The sequence below is a fragment of the Triticum aestivum genome, chromosome 7A (genome assembly GCF_018294505.1).
Source record: "Triticum aestivum cultivar Chinese Spring chromosome 7A, IWGSC CS RefSeq v2.1, whole genome shotgun sequence".
In the NCBI taxonomy this organism is placed as follows: domain Eukaryota; kingdom Viridiplantae; phylum Streptophyta; class Magnoliopsida; order Poales; family Poaceae; genus Triticum; species Triticum aestivum.
Genome location: NC_057812.1, coordinates 388,531,423 through 388,542,215, shown reverse-complemented (window position 1 = coordinate 388,542,215; position 10,793 = coordinate 388,531,423).

The following is a 10,793-nucleotide window of genomic DNA, read 5'->3' as shown; positions in this document are numbered from 1 at the left end:
CCTCTCACTCTTCCCCTATATCCCCGAAACAATAAGACCATCCCTTAGTTTAATTCCCACCTACATGCACCATCCATATATAGTAGTCTTCCTCGGTATCTCTCGAACAAACACGTTCTCTCGAAGTCGACTCCTCTCACGCGCACACACCTTCTCTCCCCTCTCTACGGGCATTTTCTCTCTCGCACCCCATCGTTGGTGGCCTCTGCCACACGCATCACCTCTCTATGATGAAAGCCATGCACACTTAAATTACATCCGCCACAGAGGACCCCGCGACACACACACACACGCACGCACCCCCCCAACACACACACACACTAAGACTCCATCTCTCTCTCTCTCTCACACAAACACACACACACACATGCACGCAAGAACGCACGCCCCCCCCCCACACACACTAAGACTCCATCTCTCTCTCACACACACAAACTAAGACTCCATCTCTCTCTCCTCTCTCTCTCTCACACACACACACATGCACACACACACACACTAAGACTCCATCTCACACACATATGCTCTAGGCGGAGCATTTGTTTCCACCACCCTTCATCCAACCTTACCCGTATGATAAACAATCACCTTTATTTACTTGCATAACATGGACAAATTCCACTTTACTTTAGTAGTCAGCAAACTTATCATCTGTACACTTATAAAAAACGAGTTGGTGGTGATGGTGTGCCTGCCATCTTGTAATACAGACCGTATGATCTATATCTGAGGATAGAAAGCAAATTATGATAATTTTATAAAAAAAACGACACCTCTCTCCACATCATTATCTCTCGCAACCTCATTGCTAAGAAATTAAAAAAGGAATAAGTCTCTGGAACAATCTAGCATGCATGGTGGCCACTGCCGCCTGCCCGCGTCGTCCATCCCCATGCCTCCACCCATTACGACCACCAGTCACCACCACGCTCCACTCCTCCTCGCCTTCTCTCTCATCTTTCATTTTTTTGATGACATTCTCGAGATACCAGTTTTCTGATAAAATTCTTGAGATATCACTAGTTTTTACACATGGGATTACTCCTGCATGGGTCAATCACAACAGGTGTTCTGTAAAAAAAATGCATATTGATGTTCCGTGCAATGCACGAGAATCTTGCTTGTAATTATATAACGCAAATCACGAGCAGGAAGTGACAGTTTTTTGACACCACCACGTTAACATGGCCACGTAAATCACTAGCTAAAGTAAATACCATTATACTTATATCCCGATGCAAAAGGTTGAGTACATGTCCGAAGAGTAGAGTCGCACACACACACTCTGTCTCTCAGAATCTCTCTCACACACACACTAGTTACGTGACGCCCACTTAAGCAGACAGGTATGTTACAATTTTTGCACCTGTGGGTACACGTGATGTTGCGCATTTATTTAAGCCGGAAGGTGAACCCAAACAGTAGCTGCATTCATTCCCCTCCCGCCGCCTCTTCTCTGGTCGCCGTCGCCCGGTAGCCATGGGCCGGCCGAAGGTAACAACATACGCCATACTCCCGCCGGAGCGGCGCTTTAATATGGAAATTTTAGTGGTCATGCATGCATCTTTGTGTGCTAGCACTCCTATATAAGGGTTGACCGGTCGCTTCCCGCGGACGTGCGTGGGTGGTGGAAGAGGAAGCATAAGGGAAGCGGGCTGTGGAGTAACGTTTTTTACCACAATTTCTTAGGAAACTAAGTGCAATAATTGAGTAGTTTTGCAAACTACCAGTACTACACCTGAAACGATTCAAAACCTATACGCCCTTGGCAGCACGCGCTTCCCGCGTGAAACGGTCAACGTCCCCCTGGAGCATCAGTGCCGCATTAATGCCCGACCAGAGCGGAGGCGACCTCTCACTGGCGCTGGCTTTGAAGTGGCGCGACGGCCGAGAGAGCGCCGCTTCCCGGTGCGCGCGACTGCTCCACGTTGAGACTGGCCATAGGCCCTGTTTGGATCCATGGGTTAGAGTTAGTTTGAGCTAGTTGGGGCTCAAATAGCCCTAAGCTATCCAAGCATGAGGGTTTAAATTGGAGCAAGTTGCACCGAACCCACCAAAAAAACTATCCCACCCAAGAGGTGCTAACTGGAGATAGTTCTCATTGGGACCACTGAAAAATCACTTTTCTCTCTCCATGAAGTGCATTTATTGTCAAACTAACCCTGTCACCCAAACACCTCTTTGGCTACAGTTAGTTCAGGGTTAGTCATGAGTTAGTCTAACCTCTAGCTAAGTTAGAGTATCAAACAGGAGAAGTATAGGACATGCAAGTTGCTCAAAGCATACAGGCAAATTCGTACGTGGAAGGATTTTTTTCTTTTTGAAAACGAACGTGAAAGGAATTTTTTTAGAATGCTCTTGGCATGTCGCTAACATGTGATAGTTAACCGACCTCAATAGATGGCAGAAACGCCAGCCCGCCGCACTTTGATAGAGACGAGGAGGGAGAAGCGATACAGGCTGCTGGATTACTAGAGATAGGTGTCGCACGGAAGCCAAGAAATATGGTGATAGCGTGGGTTAGCCATGTACTAGTATGATACTACACTGGGCTGCCGTGTTTCGTACTCTTCCAGTCCACTGTGGAGATGATTGGTTAATTTTATATCACTGAATAATATTAAATATTATGAGTGCAGACGCTCCACCACGAGGTTCCTTGCTCCTTCTCGGTCGTCCGGAATCTATGTTCTTCCACTCTATTTTTTTAACGTGAGCTTTGTTCATCCTTTTGCCAACACGCGAGACATCTAGCATCAAGGTGCACGTGTTATGCAAGGATCGTTCCATCTATATGAAGAACACGTGGGACTGGAACTACGAGACGAACATGTACCCAGGAGTGGACGTACGAACCTGAGTAATGTAGCGCAGTAAGTGAAGTAGAAAGGCACAAATGGTATGAACATGCGTGGCATATAGGGTGTGTTTGGTTGCGTTCTCGTCTCAGCATAGTTGTTCCCTCTTCATGCATGCTCAACTCAACACCCCTCTTCATGCATGCTTCTAGTGTATTTGTGCTAAACTAGTGTGGACTCATGCACCCTCCATACACTCTACCAAACACCCAAAAGTAGGTCGAGAAGGGAACTCTTGGGCGGCATTTGTCTCTTACTACGTACTACCACTAAATGTTGTACGTGCAATGCACGGTGATGTTATGGAGTACGTGCCTAAGTACTCTACTACTACTATATTAGTTGGAGGCACATATTAACTTTTATATTTGTTTACGTGTATGCCCCGAGACCTTCCAACTAGACGTGTCTTTGTCTCCAGGTCGCACTTTGTATCATTCATACCACTAAGTACTACTACGTGTGGTCTCCGACCCAGAAGTGGAAGAAGTGGAGACGCTCTACCACGCTGTTTTTTTACGCTGGGCTCTACCACGCTGTTCATGTCCCACTCCTTTCGCTGACGTGTGGGACATCCAGCACGTGCCGTGTTTGGCACCCTTCGTCGTAAGAGTTGAAACACTAGCATTCATCAGAAATAAAAAATAATTATAAATCGGCAGTGATACTATTTTTTTGTGAACCAATCAGCAGTGATACTATACCACGCGGTTTCCTTGCTCCTCGATATCGGAAAGAATACTTCCGTTCGCCAACATGTGGGACGTCGACCATCCTGGTCCACTTGCCATGCACGCAGAACTCCAAGGGAGTCACCCAGGTTGTCGCGCCGCAGTAACAATGACTAATGAGCCATCAAATCACAGGCCCACTTCCCACTTTGAAGTTGCTTGGACGAAGGAACCATCATGACTTCGTTGAATTCCGCTTCATGAAGAAAACCACTGTACTAGCAGTACTGCTAGCTACAGTAGTTACTCCAACAAAGGCCTCCTTTCGTTCATAGGATAGGAATATGAAAATCATAGGAAGTGAGATGACATGCATCTCAATTCCTATAGAGAAAGAGATGCCATTTGATGCTTAGGATAGGAATTTTTCCATTTAGTCTAGGCTAATGTACTGGTAATTTGCTCTAAAAACTATAGTAGTAACTAGTAGTACTGGTACATGCTCGTACTCAGACACACACACACACACACACACACACACTAACTAGTACTACTAATTCTCACATGCTGGACAGACGTCGTCGTTCTCCTTCCCAGCTTTGTCGGCGACACCCCACCGTGCTTGGATCTCCGCCGACCTCTCCGCAGCAGCGCGTGCGTCCTTTTCTTTCTTGCGGCGGCGGGCCTCTCTTTTCTTGAGTGCTTTCTAACTTTTCCGCTCCCTCTGTGCGGCTTTGGCCGCCTCTTGCTCTACCGCCCATTCGGCCTTGGCATCTTCAAATTCCTCCCACATAGTTGTGAGGTCGCGAGCGGCGATGAACTCGGCATGGCGGGATGCCATCGCTTCCCTACCATTTTGTGTGCGGTCATGGGCGGCGAGGAACTCGGCGCGGCGGGATTCCATCGCTGCCTTACCGGTTAGTGTGCGGCGCGGTGGCATGAACGACGCTTGGTGAGAGCTCTGGGGTGGAGTGGCCGGACAACCGTATAGTGCATTGGTTTGTCAAGAGCTCAAGGACAGAAGACGAAGCAAATTTGGATTCCCCTTCAATCCTGGTCATTTATTACCGAGTAAAATGCATTGGCGGTCATCGAACTTGTCTTGATAGCTCACTTTGATCATTGTATACGAGATATGGTGATTATACGGTCACTGGCTCAGCGTATAGCTCCGTATTTGTCTGGTTGACCAGTCAAACAGTCCGCATGCGCCTCATCAGCTCGTGTTCTTTATCTATCTACGCGGGCCTACCTGTCAATGGAGAAAGAAATACTGTAAAAACCAAAATTATGCTAGAGTCCGGACCGCTTCCGGAGCCCGCTCTCACCGCCCTGGCCCCTCAAGACGCTAGCTGCCCGCCGCATGCATGCATAGCAAGTAGTACTCCTTATGTGGAGGAGAGAGAGGCATTGACAAAGTCAAGGAGTGGGCTCTGCAAGAGCCCGTCTCTACACGTGCTCCTAGGTATAAAAAATAATTCTAAAAAAGGCATAAAAACAATTGTGTCTTAAAAAAGAAAGGTAAAAAACATTTGAGAGGAAATAGATAGAGAGAAAGTGAGAAAAAGCTGTAACCTGGGCATTACATGAGGAAGGAGGGAGTGGTGCACATGCCAAGTTCACTGGGCTGCCGTGTTTCACACTCCTCCGTCGTAACAGTGGAGACAATAGCTTTCATCAAAAATAAACAATGAATACTCGTTGCTTGTCCTCTATATCGGAAAGAATACTTTCATTCGCCGACATGTGGGACGTCGACCATCCTGGTCCACCTGCCATGCACAAAATTATCCTGGTCTACCCCGGTCGTATCGCAGGCCCAACCTTTCCCACTGTAAGTTGTTCAGACGAAGGAACCATCATGACTTCGTTGAATTCCGCTTCTTCAAGAAAACTTACTGTACCCGCAATACTGCTACCACACGCGAAGACTGGACGACACTGTACCACGTCATATCACTGAAACTCACTAGGGCAAACTAGCCCGCCTAGGTCATCTATTTTGGAACAGAGGGAGTATGTCTCTGCACTGCTATGATTTTGTGTTGCACATCATATCACTGAAACCCACTAGGCCAAACTAGCCCGCCTAGGTCATCGATCGCTAAGCCTACAATTTTAGGAGCTAGGGCTATTGGTCGATCGACGAGGGATAAGTATAAGCGTACCACGAGCTCATCAGCCCCAACGTTTCTCTTCGGTGAGTGTTTTGCATGTACTATAGCTCGCACATTAGCTAGCCTACTAACACCAAGAATCATCAAACAAGCCCTGCTGATATGATAAACAGTTCAAACTTACATCTAATCATGCCATATATTACATCAAAAGCTTGTGAGGATACATCTGCTTCCATAACTCGGAGAGGGTTCGCATGATTCATCGCATGATTCACTATCAAACAAAAGTAGCAAGATCCGCCCACACAAGACAGTGCACTAGCCCTAAGATGGTTTGATAACATGCATCATTCTGGTAATTAAACACAGGGCAATGCAAACTACCCTGAAGGATTAGCCCGACTAACTATTTCTTGTCATCAGTCTCTCGGGCAATGACCACATCACGGACAGTGGCATGGGAATCGATTTCTGGGGCGATGTCCGCAGGACTGACCGCGACATCGAAAGCGATCTCTTTGGCGATGTCCACATGATGGACATCGACATCGGAATCGATCTCCGGGGCAATGCCAACAGGACGGGCCACGACATCAGAATCATCAAGGACGTCCACCGACACCTGCACAACCCTAACATATTAGCAAGCACATTGCAAATAATCAGAAACCACAACTATGGTAATAAGCCATTATTTTTTACCTTGTGCAGCTCACCGGGGGATCTCATCCCTCCGGGGGCCATCTCCTCGTCCTCGATGGGGGCCATCACCTTGCCAGGGGAATACTGCTTCTCAACGGCGACTATCTCCTCAAACTCGGTCTTGAGCCTCACATAGGTGGCAATCAGAGTTCCTGGGGTAGGCACGGTGGGGCCCTTGTCGTTCTTCCAACTTCCTTTGAGGAGTTCATCCGCCAACGTCCTAAACACTTTGGCCAATGCTTGTTTCTTGGAGTTCTTCGTCTCCATGTGTTGGCCCTCCAACATGGTCAATCGTTGGTCGGTGCTTGCTTCCTGGAGATCGCTGTCTCTAGTGGGTTGTCCGCCGGCAACTCTTTGCCTAGTGCTCCAGGATCCATCAATGAACTAACAAACAAAAAGCAATCGAAAGGAAACCACAATCGCAATGAAAACGGGAAAAGAATAGGATGTGAGAATCGGTCGGTGCTTCGCAAAAAGAAGATTCTTGGAATGAAAATATAGCAGCATAACTGATTCACCCACCTTTCCGTCGTCGGTACAGAAGAAAAATGGCAGAAGTGAGTAGCCTGGAGTGAGGTTTTCTTCAAGAAAGGGAAGAAAGGGCTTAGATGAGCGTTCCATTGAAATGATCGTTGCTTCGTCCAGTCCAACTTGGAGGCCACCTTACCACTGCTGGTAAAGGTGTGGGTTTTGTGATATGACGGTCATGACGGCCACACTGGGGTTATAGGTGTGTCTCGACTATAGCACCTCGCTGTGATTTGGTGGATGGCACGCGGGCCCGGATGCTTTGAAATGTCCCGCATGTAGATAGAGCGGCTAGTCATATAGGAGTGCTCAATATTGTGCACCGCGGCCAAGGCGGAGAGGAAAACGAGAGAACTATGTAATTAATGCACGAGTTTAATTAGGGTAGTTTTGTAAAGTACGAGATACATTCCTTGTAAGTGCATCTAGTGCCACCCCTAGTTGGTTTTGGAGTATTGACGACAAACCTAGTTGAGGGACTAATGTGTTTGTGAGAATTGCAGGATAACACAGGTAGAAGTCCCTCATTGATTCGGTTTTACTACCAGAGATGACCCCTAAAACTTTATGAAGACATTGAAGTCAAAGGTGGTATATGAAGATATTCACATTGAAGACTATGACAAGAGAAGACACTATATGAAGCCTATGGAGCTCGAAGACCCAAGAGAACCAGTAAGAATGACTAAAGTGATGCCTAAACCAAAAACCTATGTCTTCGAGTGAAGATTATGAGAGCGAATCTTGTCCAGAGTCGGACAAGTCAGCTTTGCTTGTAGCCCAAGTAAAGTTGCCGTGTGAGTTTAAAATCTGACCGTTGGGACACGTGTCAGTTCCTTAGTGACCCAGGGTCATTTCGGACAAATCAGGTCGGGTTGCCAAGTGGCTATAAATAGCCCACCCCCTACAACCATAAACGGTTGGCTGCTCAGATTGAAAGTACGGCTTTTGTCGTTTGAGAGCAACCCACCTCGAAGCCTTTGAGAGAGAATTCCTTGCGAGGATAAAGCCCTAACCACCAGAGCCAGAGAGAATTGGGCATCACTTAAATCTTCTTGTCTGTGTGATCTGAAGACTTATTACACTTGAGGACTGTGCATCCTCCAGCCAGTTAGGCGTCGCGTTCTGAGCATCCAAGAGACATTGTGGATTGCCAGTGAACGAAGTCTGTGAAGGTTTGGGAGTCTACCTTGAAGACTTACCAGAGTGATTGGGCGAGGTCTATGTGACCTTAGCTCAAGGAGAATACGGTGAGGACTGGGTGTCCTGAGCTGCGTGTTCAGGACTGGGTGTCCGGGACTGTGTGTCCTAAGGTTTAAATACCTAGCCGCTCTAACCAGACGTACAGTTGTCACAGCAACTGGAACTGGTTCAACAAATCATTGTTTTCAACGAGTCACTAGTTTCATCTTCACTTCACTTTACTTACTGTTACTTCTTGTGAAGTCATTGTATGTTTTCTCTATCATTTGTCTTCACTGAGTGACTGTGTGTTCTGTTTGGCTTCACAATATCTTCCTACCTGATCCTTACTACCTAGCTGCTATTAGTCTTTGTGCTTTCACTTCATTGAATACTTGACTATGGTTTGCCTAGTGTAGTCTACCTTCCGCTGCATGGTAATAGGTTTAATTTTATCGTTTGTCTTCAAAACTCCCATGTTCTGAAGACTTTCATAAAAATCGCCTATTCACCCCCCTCTAGTCGATATAACGCACTTTCAATTGGTATCAGATCAAGGTGCTCCCTTGTTCTGTGTGATTCGGTTTAACCACCTGGAGTTTTAGCTATGTCGACTGCAGGGATAATTAAAGTCTCCGCTGCATGCCCCGTCTTCAATGGAACTGAATATCCCTACTAGAAGAATAAGATGCGCATGCATCTTGAAGCCATTGACGTCGACCTATGGTATGTCATCAAGAATGGCGTTCCCAAGGCTGGAGAAGGTGTCACTGCTGCTGATGTCAAGAAATTCGTTCAACTGGACTCTACTGCCAAGAATATCATCTGTGGTCATCTGATGAAAGGACAGTATGGCCGTGTGAGTGCTTTGAAGACATCCAAGCTGGTCTGGGACTGGCTCTCCAAGGTCAATGAAGGCATCTCAACCCAGAGAGATCAGAGAATCAGTGTCCTTCGCAACCTCTTCAACCGCTTCAAGCGAAATGACAATGAGAATGTCCAGCACACATTTGACTGACTCACTGACATCACAAATGAGCTTCAAGCCCTCGGCGCCACTGAGATTACCAAACACGAAGTCGTCAAGACGCTGCTGAGATCACTTGATAGTTCGTTTGACATCCTGGCCCTGATGATTCAAGAACGTCCTGATTTCAAGACACTCGATCCGTCTGACATACTTGAGAGGCTCAACACACATGAGTTTCAGCTTTCGGAGAAAAGAGATATCTACGGCCAAAACTATGGGCGAACTCGTGCCTTGAAGGCAAAAGCTGTCTCCTCATCTGAAGAAGAATCTGACAGCAGTTCTGATGATCCTGAAGACATTGGAAGGGAGCTTGCTATGCTTGTCAAGAAGTTCCAAAAATTCACCAAGAAGAAAGGCTTCAGAAAGTCTTCCCGATCAAGTTCAAGGAATGATGAAGCTCCTGCTCATGACTACAAGAAGAAAACATGTCACAAGTGCAAGAAACTTGGCCACTTCATCTCTGAGTGTCCACAGTGGGACAATGAGAACAAAAAGAAAAAGAAGAGCAAGGAATATGACTCTGACGACAAGAAGAAGAAGAAGAAATACTCAAAGTCTTCTTCCAAGTCTTCCTCAAAGTCTTCATCACACAAGAAGAGCTCATCTGGCAAGGCACGTGCGTTTGTTGGCAAGGAAATGGATTCAGAGGAGGAGTCTGCTTCTGAGGAGGCGGAGGTGGAGTCTGAGGAGGAATCCGACTCAGGCATCGCAAGTCTGGCTACAACATATGTTGCCAAGTCCATCTTCAACACTGAAGACAATGACTTCATCACCGACACCGATGCAAATGACAAGGACTACTCCGCTTCTACCTACTGCTTCATGGCACGCGGTGCCAAGGTAAACACACGCACTACTCACTATCAAACATCTAGTGACGATGACTCTGATTGTGGTTCAAAACCTAGCTACAAAACACTTGCTAAAATTGCAACTGAACAACAGAAAGCTATGGAACATATTCAAAAACTGTTAGACATAAGCGATGATCTGTTAGGTGCTGAAATGACTCGATCGGAATCCTTAATTGCAGACATAAAAAATCTTCATGTTAAGTATCAGGAACTTGAAAGTCGTCATGAAACTCTCTCAACAACTCATGAAAAGCTTTCCTATGATTATCTTCAAAGGAAGCAGGATGTTGAGAAATTGAGAGCGGTTCATGAAGATCTTCAAACGGAAAACAAGTCACTTCGCGCCAAACAGATCAGTCCCGCTCAGGAAGGATTTGAACCACCATGTCTTAAATGCATTGAGCGTGATAATGCTACTTCTGTTGCTGAATGTTCTACTGCTACTGCTGTTGCAATATCTTCAACTGTTGATGTGGTAACTAACCCCTCTACTGAGGATACCACCGCTATTGCTGATGAGAATGCTAGGTTGAAGACATTGCTTGAAACAGGGATGTACAAAAGTCTTCAAGGGCATCAGACACTATGTGATGTCCTCAAAAAGCAGATTCTGAACCGAAACCCTAGGAAAGAGGGTGTTGGGTTCGTAAGGAAAATGAATGCAGATGGCTCTTACTGGAAACCTGAGCAGTACCCCAAAACCATGTGGGTTGCTGCAAAGGAACCTTCAGCAGATCCATCCAATCTAACTGGCTTCACTTGTGCTAACCCCATTATCATTGATGAATCCTTTGATGCAAACTATATACTATTTAAGAATCAGAATGGTGAAGTATTTGCCAGGTACA